We start from the raw sequence: 17,162 nt of genomic DNA, 5'->3' as shown, positions 1-17,162 counted from the left end.
GAGTGTGCGTTTTTAACAACTGAAAAGAGAAATGTGTCTCTACCTAGGAGGTTGAAATCAGTGAAAAGGCTGAATCCTGTGCACCTGCTTTAATGTATTCCTTGAGACTACCTCGTGTATGTGTGCTAGGAGTGAGACAGGATGTGTGCTCTAGCATTGCATGAAAGAAATCAAATAAATGTGGGTGCCCGGGTGACTCATCCAACTTCAGCCCAGGTCATGATCTCACCGTTCATGGGTTCGAGCCCCGTGTGGGGCTCTGGGCTGACAGCTCAGAGCCTGGAGCCTGCTTCAGATTCTGTGTCTCCCTCTCTCTTTGCCCCTCCCCAACTCGTGTTCTGTCTCTCTCTCTCTCCCAAAAATAAATAAATATTAAAAAGAAAGAAAGAAAGAAAAGAGAACCCACAAACATAAAAAAAAACCTGAAAAGGACCAAAATGCCCATGAATAGAAGAAAGTTATGTTGTGTGACCTACTCCCAATAACATACAGCACTGAATGCATGTTTCAAAAATGTAAACTGTATCTACATGAAATCATAGGAATATTTCTCAAAACAAAATAACAATGTGAGAGAAGTGAATGCATGGGATCATATATTATTTATAGATTTTTAAATTGAATAATTTCCTAAAGTTATTATAGATATGCTTACATTTAGGAGAATTATTTTAAAAAATGCTGGGGGCGCCTGGGTGGCTCAGTCGGTTAAGCGTCCGACTTCGGCTCAGGTCATGATCTCGCGGTCCGTGAGTTCGAGCCCCGCGTCGGGCTCTGTGCTGACAGCTCAGAGCCTGGAGCCTGTTTCGGATTCTGTGTCTCCCTCTCTCTGACCCTCCCCCGTTCATGCTCTGTCTCTCTCTGTCTCAAAAATAAACGTTAAAAAAAAAAAAAAATTAAAAAAAATAAAAAATAAAAAATAAAATAAAATAAAATAAAAAATGCTGTGTTGGGGCACCTGGCTGGCTCAGTCCGTGGAGAGTGCAACTCCTGAACTGAGGGTCGTGAATTTGAGCCCCACATTGGTCCGTGGACATTACTTTAAAAAACAAAAACCCAAAAAAAACAAAAGAAGGATTTTTTTTAAGTGCTGGGTTGTTCGAACTTAGGATAATGATTCCTTCTGGGGCGCCTGGGTGGCTCAGTCAGTTAAGTGTCTGACTTCGGCTCAGGTCATGATCTTACAGGTCATGAGTTCGAGCCCCGCTTCAGGCTCTGTGCTGACAGCTTGGAGCCTGGAACCTGCTTCGGATTCTGTGTCTCCCTCTCTCTCTGCCCCTCCCCTGCTCATGCTCTGTCTCTCAAAAATGAATAAACTTAAAAAAAAAAGATAATGATTCCTTCTGTGAGGCAAGAGATAGATCTTTCCAAGAGACTTACATCTTGGAAAGATGTAAATAGTTTTTAAAACTGTATGAAAATAAACAAGCTAGACACAATGTAGATCTCATCGTTTACTGTGGCACCGATGTCAGAGATGTGTCTGTGTATCCAGGTATGAGAAGATAATTAAAATCACAGTTCTCAAGAATGTAAATTAAATCTGGGGCGCCTGGGTGACTCAGTCGGTTAAACGTCCAACTTCGGCTCAGGTCACAATATCACAGTTCGTGGGTTCCTGCCCCACGTCGGGCTCTGTGCGGACGGCTCGGAGCCTGGAGCCTGCTTCGGATTCTGTGTCTCCCTCTCTCTCTGCCCCTCCCCTGCTCTCACTCTGTCTCTCTCTCTCTCAAAAACATTAATTAAAAAAAAAAAACAATGTAAATTAAATCCACAATAAAATAGAGCTATTTTCTGGAGGTACTATTTTTCTAAAAATGCCCCAGCAGCAAGCTGCTGACAGATCTGCTGGGAAGGCTGAAAGACAGTGGGTAATTCAAACACCTATATGTGACCTTTCCCGTCCAATGGAGCCCCAGGTCTTGAGGGCGTGAGGCCACACATATGCACTCAATTTCATTGCCACGACTGAATGCATTTGGTCTTTGGTGACCTACCTCCTGCCTCCCTCTAAGGACAGGCTGCCAATGGAGGAGAGGGGTAAGCAATGAGCACTGGTAGAGACCCTTTATTTGCAAGTGAACTTTTGGACACATGGACCCAGGGTGCCGTGTTCTACCTCCTCCCTGTTGCCCGTCTATCACCTCAAAAGGCGTTGCAAGTGTTGATTCGTGTCTATGTTTCAACTGATCATAGGATGAACATCCCCCTTGGAGCTCAGATCTAAGCCACTTGCTTTAAGTGAGCTTTCCACCAGACTCATGCATTGCACGACCACGTGACAACCCTGTTCGGTTGCATTTGCACACTGTTCTGATCCCGTTGATATACAGCTCTGTCCTGGCCAAGGAGGGAAGGACAGAATTTCCGCACCAGTTGGTGATGGGGTCGAGCTCCAATTCTCCTCCACGGGTGCACAATCTGATCTGATTGTCTAACAACCGGACGGTCGTAGAAACTCAATAAATATTTGATGACAGAGCAAATGGAAGCCACATTTAGATGCAACTTGGCAGAAAGAACAAACAGCTACAAAGACAGCAGACAACGGGAATTATTTCTAAGACAGTCGGGGCTGCCACGTATGTGTCTGGCCCACAGGAAAACGTGCATAAAACGATCACTTTCTAGACCTATAGCTGGGGAGGGGAAGGCTGGTTGCTTCAAATGTGGTTCAAGAGATAAATATACCAGGCAACCTAGCACATGGTTTTGTTTTGTTTTTTTCTTCTGAGGACAGAAAGTATCAAACAGTCGCACACGCACAACACTTCAAGGAAAAATGCGACACACGACTGTGTCTATATCACTGACGGCAAACGAAGAAGGAAGGGAGACACTGAGTAGGATTTCCTGCCATAGAGAGATCATCTCTACACAAGGGAAGAATCGACCTAATATCAAAACAAAAGGAAAATACCAACAGCAACAAGAAGGCCTGCGGACGGGGGTGCAAAGTCCAGGAGGCAGAACAGAAAGCACAGGGGATGTTTACGGGGTCAGACACAGGTCTGGACAAAGGTGTTCCCAATTCACGGTGAGGGAAATTGAGTTTACAGAACAGGGAGACTTTCACGGTCTGGGAAAGCAAGGTACCACTGGCGAGAGTCCAGGCACTGGACAGGACACCCCTGCTCGAAGGTCAACCAAAACCACGCATACGTTGGGATTCCTCCCACTCACGACGTTAGATTTTTCGAACGAACGTGTAGATCCACACATTTCTCTACACTTTGCGTTCTCCACGCAAATGATATACGGTGGCGCCATTTGGGCAACTCTTTCCTCCAGATATTACACCTTCTGCTCTCGGCGAGCATCTTGGTGGCTTTCGTTCTTTGTTCGATCAGCACGCTCGTGATGATGCAATGCCATTGTTCTTCTATCCCTTTGGTGCAAATACATGAGAATCTCTTTAGGTTATGTAGCCAGAGCTGGAATAATGGGGCGTTACAGCATACGCGACCCAGTTTGGATTCCCGAAGACATGTGTGATGGCAGGTTAAAAGTACTCCTGCGATGCTAAGAATGTTTCTGTGACGCTGCAACATGGTCAGGGCATCTCGTTACCGGATTAATTATGGTCTGTGGGGCGTTGCCTCTCTAAAGTTATCATTTATCCCTTTGTAGTTACTGCGTGTCTGTGAGAGATGGTTGGAGACCATGAAAACATTGTCCTTTTCTTGACTAGTTCGGACTTTATATTGGCCTCATTCCTTCCAGAGGTATCAGAAATTCTTCTCTAAGGTAGGGGTCTCTCTTGTTACCCATTTAGTCATGAAATTATAGCCGATAGCTGCAGGAACTTCACTGATTTTCAGGTAACCCTATGGGTTCTAATTTAGTGCTGTTGTTAGTGGGTCATCCCATTTCCTCCCACTTTCTCATACCGTAAGCTCCTTCGGTTTGAGGAGTGCGTCCTTCCCACAAAACATCAGACAGGTGCGGATTGAGAGATATTCAACAAAACACTTACCGTTATTCTTCAAGTGTTCAGGTCACGAAAGATCAGGAAAGATGTAGGGCCATCAGGAAAGATGTAGGGCCTTCCCCATGCAGGAGGACAGTCAGCCACCGTGGCCAAGATATAACGTGGGGTCCCAGAATGGATCCTGGACTGGGAAAAACAAATACATAAAAGGAAATGGCATTTGAATTATGTGCGTACTTTGCAATCTTGTGCCAAAGTTAATTTCTTAGTTTCAATAACTGTAGCACGGTTTATACAGAGATCAATGTGGGAGGAAGAGGGGTGAAGGCAAGATCCCACTACCCTGTGTCCTTGTCCAAATCAACATGGCCAGATTCTGTTTTGCTCGTAGGCTACGAGACATTTCTGAGATTTGTTTATCTTTCTGGTGACCCATGTTTTCTGTCGTTGCACCAATACTGGGCAGATATTTTAATTTTTTATTGATTATTCATTTATTTTGAGAGCGAGCAATTGGGGAGGGGCAGAGAGAGAGAGAGACACACACACACACACACACACACAGAATCCCAAGCAGGCTCCAGGCTGTCAGCACAGAGCCTGACATGTGGCTCGAACCCAGGAACCGTGAGATCGTGCCCTGAGCCGAAATCAAGAGTAGGATGCTTAACCAGCTGAGGCACCCAGGCACCCCAGTGGGCTGATATTTTAAATTAAATTATGCAGATCTTACCAAAGAGTACTGAGAATTAAAATCTATTGAAATGTTTTCTCTTCCCCACACGCAAATATTCTGACACTGTCTGGTTAAATATTCTCCTCCCAGCTCTTTGAACTTTGAATGATTTCTATGATCGTGTGGCAAATGTCTCCTCGCCTTTATTCTACAGTGATCACCATTGTCTCATGGCAAAAACAGTTGTGATTTGTCTGAATTCATGCAGAGATGACAGGAATTTATTTGGTCCCTGGGTACTTCAAGGATGGGAATGGCTAGTTCCTGCCTCTCATATTTTCAGGGTTCAGCAGAGCAGCTGCTAGGCGAGAAAAGGAAGAACGTGAAGAAATCTCACCAAATGCCAGGCTGTCCCTGGGAAGTGTGGGACTCTCTTCATTTCCTGCTTTAACCCCCATTCCAAACACATGTAACTGTGAAGTTTCCTTTCCCATACGGCTGTTTAGACAGGAGAGAAAATTCAGGACTCTCCCTTTGGTTTTGGCCCTTTTACTGAACGTGGTCTTTCGTTTGCTGTGCCTTTGGGACATCCCTCCTTTGCGTTATTGTGATTTTTATTTCACAGGAGGAAATCAAAAAGTTGATGATACACATAGCTTTTTGTTTTCTGCACGTGGGAGTTGGTTAAGTGTTAAGTATCTATCTATTTATCCGATAACGTGGTCAACATCAAAAGTACTTGAAGACTGGTATGCTAGAAGGTGTGGTCATGCGGGGGTGACTGGGTGGCTCAGCCGGTTAAGTGTCCGACTTCGACTCAGGTCATGACTTCCTGGTTCATGGGTTCGAGCCCCACGTCGGGCTCTGTGCTGACAGCTCAGAGCCTGGAGCCTGCTTCGGATTCTGTGTCTCCCTCTCTCTCTCTGCGCCTCCCCTGCTCACGCTTTCTCTCTCTCAAATATAAATAAAATAAACATTTTTAGAATGGAGGAATACTGGGGAGGTAACCGTCTGGCATTTAGGGAACTTGACACAGGATGCGGAGAACATTTACTATTAGGATTGAATGCAGGTTTATGGGGCGCCTGGGTGGCTCAGTCAGTTAAGCGTCCCACTTCGGCTAGGTCATGATCTCGCAGTTTGTGAGTTCGAGCCCCGCGTCGGGCTCTGTGCTGACAGCTCAGAGCCTGGAGCCTGCTTCAGATTCTGTGCCGCCCTCTCTCTCTGACCCTCCCCTGCTCATGCTTTGTCTCTCTCTGTCTCAAAAATAAATAAAACATTAAAAAAACAAAAATTAAAAAAAAAAAAGAATCGAATGCAGGTTTACCAGACAGTCCTAATAAAACAGACTATCATTACTACAAGTTATCAAGCCTCAAAAGTTTTATGAGTAGGTTTTAGATGAATGCGTTCATGATCATGGGATGTGTCGTGACTTCCTGAATTTAAGGTTCAGACAGACAATGAGATAACGCAGTCACGGCTCAGCAACAAGTTCGGACATCAAATGAATGAATGAATGAATGAATAAAAGAACAGAAACGAAATGTGGCAGACAGAGATGGAGTAAAAACTGAATAAACGTTTACTACAAGCTTTTTCCTTGATATTTTGTCAAAGTACATAAAAATTATAGGGTGGAAGAAGAAACACTTCCTAACAGTTTTCTTCTTTAATTGAATATTGATATACAAAAGGTATTGAATAGAGCATTCTGAGACAAATTCATTCCTTCCTTCTTTCCTCCTACTGATGGCCACCAAAATGGCAAGACAAGAGAGAAGTGTAGATGCCAGAAAGGATTGCATCGTAAGCCTTATATCCCCACTGTTAAGAAACCGAGGGTCGGTTTATTCAAGTATCGAACATCGTTTTTCTACGCTTGTCCAACATAAGACACGTATGTGGCTGCACAGAGCATCTGTAGTCTGATCTGAAACCACGTCTGCCTTCTAAATCCAAAACCAATTGGAATGATGTTTCCTGAGTTTTGTTCTGCCCCACCTCCAGTCCCCGAAGGAGACTTAATTCCTCCCTTCCTTGGTTATTTGCTGACTTTCGCAGGAATCAGGAGCTCTCAGTTTACCCAGGTCTGAACACAGCAGTAGGTCAACAATCTTGAAATCAGGGACCTTGGTCGACATGTGTTATGAGTCCAGGATGATTCAAGGCATCTCCCCAGGAGAATGATTTCCGTAAGCGCTCATATTAGCATGCACAGCAGTGAGATTCACCTAACACACCCCATTTGGGATACACCTTAGTTATAAGAAGAATCTGGCCAATCGTTACTCATCCACAGAAGTGCATTCACCCAATGGAGCCCGCCTCCTGGAGGTTTCTAACGTACTGTGTTCGTCAGAAAGACAAAGAAGAAATCCTTTATTTTTTTGTCCCTGTAGACACGTAAGGTTTTGATGACCGCCATATTACCCACTGTTATTTCTAGGCTACTAAAATGTACTCTGCAATGAAAGGGAACATGATCTCCAGGTCATACAATATTTTTACGCACAATTTAGGGGAGGGAGGGCATCTTTTCACCAAGTGGCTTTTCATGCTTTGAATGAGTGTTTACTTCTCCTTTTAGCAAAGTTTCATAAAACATGGCCCTACATTTTATGGAAATATTGACCCTCAATTCCGAAAAATCTCAACCTGAAGTTAAAATTTTTAACAGGTACTTCTGAGATGTTTTATCGTGACGAAGACAGACCACACTCAGTTTTCCCACTAAATTCCGGAAAAGAAACACCTCCTTATAAAATGTAACTTTGGAGCAAAGCCACATTTCTGATGAAAACAAACCGAATGTTCCTTGCATTCAACATTGGACTATGGAAAGCATCTCTCCAAGATCCGTGTGGGTAGATGGGGATGTGGCTGGGTGGGGACATGCATCCTTCGCACTGTAACTCATCACCACCGAGGCTCAGTCTGGAAAGGTGTTGGGCCAGAGTGGTATTAACACAAATCGACTGCAAAACGGTGTAGCAGAAGGGACTGCAAAATCGACTGTCCGTTTCTTCCACAAAAGGAATACATTTATCCCCATCTGGCAAAGTCTCTTTACACTGTTTCCCCACCTTTAACATCAGGATTTGAGAAATTCCCCAGGACCTCCAGGATTTCTGTTCACAGCCCTCCAAAATAATAAAGCCACTTCCCTATCACATTGCCCCCAAAGTCTCATCTTATACGTTTGGTAATTTCTCTTGTTTTCCTGCAGTGAGAAGCAAGGCATTAATGGGGGAAAAATGCAAAGCATGGTAAAGAAACGGTCATGGCTTTCCAGATCCCCACCAACTGAAATTATCTGAAACGATGCAAAGCCTAGAGGATGTGTGGGGCAAGTGTTCATGTGAGTATCTGCGGTGGGGAGACAGGGGGAGGCCAGGGCTCCCTACAGGGGCAAGGAGAGAAGGTTTGGGGGCAAAGCTTGTTAGATCTGCTCTGCGTGTTTTCTCAGGAAAACCACCACTGTCCTCGACGAGCAGTATCCCTGTAGCACCAAGAGTTGTGAGATGACAGTTGAAGAAACCATTCATGCACGATGCCCAGCAGGCTTCCTGTATTTTTCCTCCACTTTGTCTCCAACCAAACTGTCTGCTGCAGGGAGTCACAACCTGGGACACAGCCTCTTTGAAGGGCGGTGGTTTCTTGACTTCTCAGATGCAATCTCCCTGGAGGACGTGGCTAACGAGTTGACACGGAACGAGGATGGCCAACAGGTCTACGTGATGCTCCTCGGCCAACCTCGGACTCAGCTGGGGGACTAGCCTGGGCCTGGCGTTCAGCTTCTTTCTTGGTCTGTTACTAGACTACTGGCCAGTAAGAAGGCACTAGGGGGAACCTGAGAGTTAGGAGGAGAGCAAAGGGGTCCTGCGAAGGGGGCAGCAAAGGGGTCCTTGCCACCACACAACAGCGGACGGTTCCGGCAGCTTCCTGGAGCACTCCATCACACATGCTCTGGGGCGCCGGCCGGGGCAGCGAAGGTGTGCCCTGCAATTCTGCCCGAGCCACCGTCACAGATTAGCCCAGCCCTGCTGAGCACAGCCTCCCGGGGGTTACCCCCGGCAGCTCAGGGGCCCAGGTGCTGCTTCCTAGTCTGGAGCACCTGTCTATCCACCTGCTGTATCGAACCCCTACGGAAGCACACAGTGACGTCTGAGTCACCCTGACTGGACCCTGACAGATACATCTGGTGGTACGTCAGTAGAACCGGTGGGCCAGGGGCATAGTATAAAAGGCGACAGTTTGGGGCGCCTGGTGGCTCAGTCTGTTAAGCATCCGATGCTCAACTTTCAGCCCAGGTCATGATCTCACGGTTCCTGAGTTTGAGCCCCTGTGCCGGGCTCTGTGCTGGCAGCACGGAGCCTGCTTGGGATTCTGTCTCTCTCTCTCTCTCTCTCTCTCAAAATAAATAATATAAACATTTTAAAAAAGAGATAGTTTATATTCTATTACATCATATTATGTTATATATGTATTATATATTGCTAGACGATATTTGTTATATAATACTTAATGCAAATGTATATATCATATGGTAGAGTATATTTGTTATGTTTATATATTAGGTTATATTTATTTTATATATTTATATATTGCATATTTATGTTTATTACATATGTAGCTTTATAGATTGATACTGTGTATTTGTCTAATTTGATGTTATATATTACATATTTTAATACATCTTATATATTTATTACACATATTTATATATTACATTTTACACATGTATGTTATATTCATATTATATATCTCATATATTTTTTCCATTTATGTTTTCTATATTTACTTATACATTACCCACATTTACAAATATGTAAAATGTGTTAAAATGTAATATATAAATATTATATATTTGATATAATGTATAAACATATAAACATATTTAATATATGAGTATATATTTAGTATCTATAAAGATATATTTTAAAAATATGCTATAAATTGCAGCTCAGTAATTTTTTTTAAGTACTGGGTCCCTCTTCCAACTGAGCCAGCAAGGCTCCCCTAATTTTGTTGTTTGTTTTTTTTTTTTTTAACAAAATTCCAAGTTTATTTATTTATGAGAGAGCAGGGTAGGGGAAGGGAGAGAGGCAGACAGAGAATCTCAAGCAGAATCCACACTGTGGGGCTCAAACTCACAAACCGTGAGATCATGCCCTGAGCGGAAATCAAGAGTCACATGCTTAACAGACTGAGCCACCCAAGTGCCCCTAATTTTTTTAAAAAGATGATTCACGTTTATTCCTTTTTAGGGGGATAACACATTGCACAGAAAGCTCAGATATGGACCGACCCATACATGGTCCATTTATTTTCCACAAGAGAATTAATTACTAATGAAAAAGTTCCTTCTCCATGAACCAAACCATGGTAACAGAGAAACAAAGTCCTCTACACAAGTAATAAAGGAACAACTTGATATACTTAGGAGGAAATACCTACGGTTTGGGGATGGAAATAGGAAAAAGCGATCATTGATCAGCTTTGAGAGATTCTGAAGTCCATCCACCTCTCTTCTGCAGATTTGAGAATCTGTCCGCTAGCTGGAAAGGTTGGAACGATTAAAACAGATGTTACACATAAGTACCTCACATCATGTGCAGTAACGGTCCCTATTACATCCTTGGCCTTGCCATATATACAGAGATAGATAGACAGATACAGATATAGATAGCTATAGCTATCGATATATAGATACAGATAGAGATGTAGATATATCTTCATGAGGTACCCACCAACATGAATTGAATTACTTGTTGTGTCTACTTTAAAATTATACATTTTCTGAGTCTGTATATTTGAATAAAGTTAAATGGAAAGCTTATATCAAAAAGTGCAGAGAGGGGAGTCTGGCTGGCTCACTGGGCTGAGCGTTCTTGGCTCTTGATTTTGGCTCAGGTCATGATCCCAGGGTCATGGGATCTCCAGAGATGTAAGATCAAGCCCCGAATCAGGCTCTGCAGTGAGCGACGAGTCTGCTTAGAATTCTCTCTCTCCCTCTCTCTCTGCCCCTCCCCGCCACATGCTCTCACTGCGTCTCAAAAAAAAAAAAAAAAAAAAGAATGCCGAGAATCTTGTAACCCACACACGGTTTAACCACAGAATCCACGAAATTGCAACTTTTGTTTGGGCAGGAAAAGTTCACCTTTTTTTTGGAAAACTTCACTCTTAATTTTGCTGTATTTGAATGATTTTTCTTAGACATACAATATAAGACTTCTGGCTGCATGAAAAAATACATAAATGCTTCAACATACATTTTCCCTTGTTTATTCCATATACCAAACCAAAGAAATCCTAACTGGTAAATTATGTATTTATCCATCCATCCATCCACCCATCCATCAATCCATCCATCCATCCATCCATTCTACCATCCATCTGTCTATCTATCCTATCTATCCATCCATTCAGCAATCCCTATATCTATCATCTATCATATCTATCACACATTTTCCCTTATTTATTCCATATACTGAACCGAAGACATTCCAACAGTTAAATTATCTATTTATCTATCTATCCATCTGTCCATTGTACCATCCATGCATTTATCATAGCCATTAATCTATCATATCTGTCCATTATTTTATCTAATATATATTTAATATACATATATATGTGTGTATATATATATATATGTACAATCAAGTGAGAGGTCACAGGAGTACATGTTGGACATTTCCCGAGAATTAATTTTATTTTATTACAGGAGCTGGTCCTTAATGACGAGGATTCAAAAATCTGAGTTTGTAAATGCAGAGTAGAGCCATCACGACAGAAGAAGAAAATTCAAAATGACCAATGACCAACACTGATACACAATGCGAGAATGCCAAAAACATTAACTTATAACGTATGCCTCTCACTGACAGTAGACTATTAAAAGAAAAGTAGTACATTCTCCATCAGCAGGCAGACTTAAGTGGCCAGCAATATGGTAATTTGACTTTTTTCCCCCATAAACATAGAGTGGTTCAGGTAAACAAAATTCTCTTATTAGGCCTGATTCCGATCATCTCATGGGGTCTCCTGCAGAATAAGGGGTTTGGTAAATGTTGATTTTTTAAGTTTTACTTATTTATTTTGAGGGAGAGAGACAGAGCACGTGAGCAGGGGAGAGGGCAGAGAGAGAGACTCCCACACAGGCTCCACACTGTCCGTGCAGAGCCTGACCCAGGGCTCAATCTCAGGAACCCTGAGATCGTGACCCGAGCCGAAATGAAGCATCAGACGCTTACACAACAGAGCCACTCAGACGCCCAGGTTTTCCTTCTGATGGGCACAGAATACGAATTAACCAAGGTTAATACATTGAATCTAGTTACAGATTGAAATGAGATCATCCACTACGTGTAATGTGACTTCATATTTTCATGTTCTTTTGTGATTTTCAGGTCTCATTGCTGGAGGACGACCTTTTTTCCCCATCTCAGTTTCCTAAATACTTGGAGGGGGGGGGATCTCCCTCTTAAATCTGTGGACCAGCTCCAGCTTGTAAAATATCCTCATGCACATCCTATCCACTTGTGCCTTGAACGGTTTTCCTTCAGTTCCCCGTCTAAATTGTTGACTAATCTTGCTGTGGTCTGTGAAACCGCGGATGCATTTTAGTTCTATGTGAAACGACCCTCATATTCATTTGTAGTAGTGTTGTTAGGCCCTTTATGATCCTTCTGGATGCAAGATATAATAAAAGTGGAGGTCATTATCATTATGAGGACCATTTTCCCTTTTTGGAATGGCTCATGGCATTCTGAATTTGTAAGCGATCCTTATAACCTTCTCCCCAACCACAAAGTCAACTGCCCATCCAAGGTTCCAAGTCAACACGCCATTAGGAACAAATTTGTCTGCTGTTTAACTCCATCAACAGAATAGAAATCTTGCAGGCATCATTATATCTACATTACACACACATTTAATCACGTGCAAAGAGGAAAAGGGTCCATGTTGGGGAAAGGTTACCTGCTGCTGTCTGCTTCTACTATGTGTAGGAGAGAAGACAGAATCATCCAACATGGGGAGCACTGGCTTCATACTCAAATCCTCTCGGCTATGCTAATGTCAGAGGAGGAAACATCCACTTGTGTGAGACAGAGACAAAGGGAGTAGGGGAGCCTTCTGTGATACAGACAAGGTTGCCTTAATCAAACGTCATCACTAGGACCAAAGAAATACGTTTGCACAAAAACCTGCATCCTTCTGCAAGAAACCTGGAGAACCTTGGAAGATGCTGCATTCGATGAGGACCTGAGATGAGGAGAAGGAACGGGGCATCAGAAACGGTACCCTGAGGAAAGCGAGAGACTCTGCTGGGGAGCCACGTGCCAAGTGGGGGTCTTGAGAGTTGAGAAGGAGCTATTTTGAGAAGACTTCTTGGTAGACACAGAAGGGTTTATATTTATATTTAGGTCTTGGTGTGAAGGCACACTGACTGGGAGTCAGTGCCTCCTGGAATAGTAACTAAGCCCCAACCTACTCGTATCGGTCTAGACTTGAGTATACACTTCAAGTGACACAGAAATGGCTGCTCCGTGCAAGGATCAAAATGCACTTGCCTCTCCATCTGTCGTTTGCAGGAACACAACCCTCATTTTCCATCTTTAAAACAACAGACTTGATTATTCAGAGCAGTTTTAGGTTCATGGCAAAACTGAGGGGAAGGTAAAGGGATGTCCCCCCTCCCCGCCTCCCCACACCCACACACAGCCTCCTCCATGATGAAGAGTCCCAGCAGAGAGGGCCGTTAGGACAGCATCCACACTCTATCGCCACCCAGCGTCCATACTAGATATTAGGGCTCACTCTTGGTGTTGTGCACTTTTGGGGTTTGGGCAGATGTATGATGGCATGTATACACCATCGTAGCCCCACACAGACCCTTTCTTTCAAAGCCATGAAGAGGGGTGCCTGGGTGGCTCAGTCGGTTAAGCATCCGACATTGGCTCAGGTCATGATCTCACGGTTCGTGAGCTCCAAGCCTGGAGCCTGCTTCGGATTCTGTGTCTCCCTCTCTCTCTGCCCTTCCCCTGCTCGTGCTCTCTCGTGCTCTCTCGTGCTCTCTCTCTCTCTCTCTCTCTCAAAAATAAACATTAAAAAAAAATTTTTTTAAGCCATGAAGAGTTTTTACAGAGATGACTTAAGAGAAAAATACAGAGCATCCTGCTTAGAGATCTCATGAAACTGAGCCATCACCGCAGAGGAAGAGAGTCACGCATACTGAAGAGGTCATTACAACCCCCCCCCCATTTTGTGCATAGATGATCCATCAATTTTAGAGAACTCTAAATAATTTCATTAAAATTGCTCAAACTATGGGCGTCTGGGTGGCTCAGTCGGTTGAGCGTATGACTTTGGCTCAGGTCATGATCTCGCGGTCTGTGAGTTTGAGCCCTGCATCGGGCTCTGTGCTGACAGCTCAGAGCCTGGAGACTGCTTTGGATTCTGTGTCTCCCTCTGTCTCTGTCCCTCCCCTGCTCATGCTCTGTCTCTCTCTCTGTCAAAAATAAACATTAAAAAATTTTTTAATAAAAAAAGAACAATGATGTACACCTGAAACTCCTGAAACTAACATAATTGTGGGTGTCAGTTATACCTCACTACAAAAACAAAACTGGATTTTACGGGGCTCCTGGGTGGCTCAGTTGGTTAATGGACCAACTTTGGGTCTGATCATGATCTCATGGTTCATGAGTTCAAGCCCCGCATCGGGATCTGCCTTGACAGTGTGGAGCCTGCTTGGGGTTCTCGGTCTCTCCCTCTCTCTCTGCCTCTGTGCCACTCATGCTCACTCTCTGTGTCTCCAAATAAACTATAAAAAATATTTTTAAAAAATTGCCCAAGTCAGTGTTTGTAATTTCATTATTTCTGTTTATACTGACGTGTTGGTCCAACCTCTCAAAATTATGTAGTGCTCTGTCTCTACGTCCCATTTTTCTAGAGCTATAGACTGTTTCTATACTAACAGTCAACTGCTATATAATATTTCTTACCTAAAAAGTTAATAGATGTCTCCTAACATCTGTTATTCATACCCTGATGGCCTAGCCTCGATTTTGTAGTTCTTTTGTGCCCAGATTCCTGTTTTAATAGTCATTATGGCTCTCTGAGATTTAAATACGGGGGAGGATGAGAAGTGCTGCCATGGGCATTTGCCCAAAATGCCAAGGGACGTTCATCAGTTTAGAGATTTTGGCACCCTGAGCTATAAGGTTGAAAACTGAACCCAGTCCGTGACCCAGGGATGGCTCAGCTCCAGAATGCTAACTCGAGCCGAATTCCTCCTCTCAAGGGTCTTTAAGAAATGCAACCAGAGGGCAAAATTGTTAAGAAGGATAAAAATCTCAGAGATCTCCCGGAAGCTGTGACGCCATCATCACAGTCTCTTGCCTGAGTCTAGGTGCTTGGATAGACGTTACGAACAGAGCAAGGTACATGCAACGTAAGTCATTAAAGAGAGTATGGAACACAGGTATCCATAATAAAAACACACCAAGTCAACATAAAGGTCAGTTCTGAAAGTGAGATTTTCATGAATTTCTGGTAAAAGTCCAAAATTGGACCGTCTTTCTTTTTTTACGTTTCTTCCCTAAGTACTCCAGTCTTAGATTTAAACACGTAGATGACAAACGTTTCCAAATATGAATACTGAACTGTGCATCATCTATGCACAGATTGTGTCCCTTGCTGAATTTACTTATAATTTATTTGCAATCGCTCCTACAATACAGAGAATAAGGTAGCGTCCAAAATTCCATTCCGCGTGGGCTCAAGCATAAACCTATTAATCAGTGTATCAATACATGAACCTATAGTAATGTTTATATGCATCATGTTATGCTATATATACGTATCAACATAATAACGGTAAGACGTTAACTAGGTTAACATACATATTCTATTTATAAATACAAAGCCCATCACGGTTTCTCATTAAGATTGTGCAAGAGCGAAATGCAGGAATTTGACTTTTTTTTTTTTCTCATTCCACATCTTCGTGCATTCGAACATTTTCTTTTCCGTAATGAGTTATCGAATCTCAAGTAAATTGTTTAAGTGCTCCGAGATTGAATCTGAGCTCCAAGCCAGTCCTAATGTATCACCATTTATTCCTTTTCCATTTCAATCTGGGGGCACGTGGGTCCCTTTATTAACTTTGAAACTGCTGCACAGAATGAGATGTAATTTTGCCACGAGCAACAACGAACAAACTGATACCCTGGTCACCTAGAACCGTCTGCTAATCCGCACAGTTTCTCAGTGGAATTCTGACGGCAGCCTTTTCCTGATCATTAAGAACAAATTTTATTTTAAAATCCAATTCCCCACCACCCTCTTCGAAGTGAACTTGGGAGAAACCAACAAAGTTGGGGTGCTCCGGGGGAAAAGAACGCGGACGGGGTAGGGAAACAGTCCAGCACCTCGAGGAGAGAGTAAGAGATTCAGGTCAGCAGTTCCAGGGTGGGGAGGGGCCCCTTCGCCCCCCCCGCCCCCCCACCACGGATTCAACTCAATTCTGACACGTCTACACAGAGCTCGCGCCTGGTCCCACATTTCAGGGCTCAGCCCTGCAAGACTCACCCCCTTTCGGATGCCAATCCCAAATCCAGGCTGGCAGCTGTGTCTGCCACCCCTGGGTGCGGAGTGGAGCCCCCAGGACCCCCACCCCAGGTGCCTGAAGGTGCTAGGGCGGGCGCAGAACTCAGAGAAGCATGGTACTCACCGGGCCACGGTTGATGGTGACAGGACAGGACTCAGGGCCAGCCAGAGGAGGTCATGCACAGGGCCAGGTGTGGGGAAGGGGGCAGAACTCCCGTGGCCTCTCCGGGAGCACCTCTCTCCCCACACCTGCGTGTGTCCACAGGCCAGGAAGCTCTCTGAACCCCCTCCCTGGGGATGCCTCTGGAAGTTTCCCAACAGGCCGGATGGAGGCCCACAGAGTCAACCTCCGGGCCCTCCCCCTCCGCAGAGGGCAGGGGGTGGGGCGGAAAATTGCAACCCTGGGAGCAGAGGCTTGGTTGCCGTGGCGACCAGCCCCCTGCCCACAGTCACCTCATTAACTTAACAAAAGACACCTTTCTGGCTCTCAGCACAGGAAATTCCAAGGGCTTTAGGAGCGGGGTTCCAGAAACCCGGATTCACGCAAACACAGTTACAAATCACAGGTGTTTTAAGGGGGAAAAAAAAAAAAAAGGCAAAGCATGCTTGTTTAAAATATTTGAAGGTGCCCATAAGAGAAACCCTCATCTTTTGTTTATGGTGAGTTTCTTTTATTTTTATTTTTTTATACCTTTTTATTTTTTTTATTATTTTTTATGAATATAATTTATCGTCAACTTGGCTTCCATACAACACCCAGGGCTCACCCCAACAGGTGCCCCCCTCAATGCCCATCACCCACTTTCCCCTCTCCCCCAACCCCCATCGACCCTCTCAGTTTGTTCTCCGTATTTAAGAGTCTCTTGGGATAAAGCCTCCTCTTTAGGCGAGGAGCAGTGATGTCCAGGAAAGTTTTCGCCTTTATTATGGGTAGTG

At 44.0% G+C, this 17,162-nt stretch overlaps 1 long non-coding RNA gene across 2 annotated transcripts in view; it reads right to left on the bottom strand.

Moving 5' to 3' along the window:
- The window catches only part of LOC145714580 (uncharacterized), a 202,599-nt gene extending 186,026 nt beyond the window's left edge, over positions 1-16,573 (bottom strand). For both annotated transcript variants that reach the window (XR_014136906.1, XR_014136907.1), the window contains exons 1-2: positions 16,351-16,573; positions 3,977-4,117 (exon numbers count right to left, since the gene is read on the bottom strand). This is a non-coding gene — a long non-coding RNA (uncharacterized LOC145714580). The remainder of the gene's footprint in view (positions 1-3,976; positions 4,118-16,350) is intronic.
- Positions 16,574-17,162: the final 589 nt, after the last annotated feature.

The sequence above is a fragment of the Panthera onca genome, chromosome X (assembly GCF_046562875.1).
Source record: "Panthera onca isolate mPanOnc1 chromosome X, mPanOnc1 haplotype 2, whole genome shotgun sequence".
NCBI classification, from domain to species: domain Eukaryota; kingdom Metazoa; phylum Chordata; class Mammalia; order Carnivora; family Felidae; genus Panthera; species Panthera onca.
The sequence above is the reverse complement of the archived record's forward strand: the minus strand, read 5'-3'. Positions and strand labels throughout refer to the sequence as shown.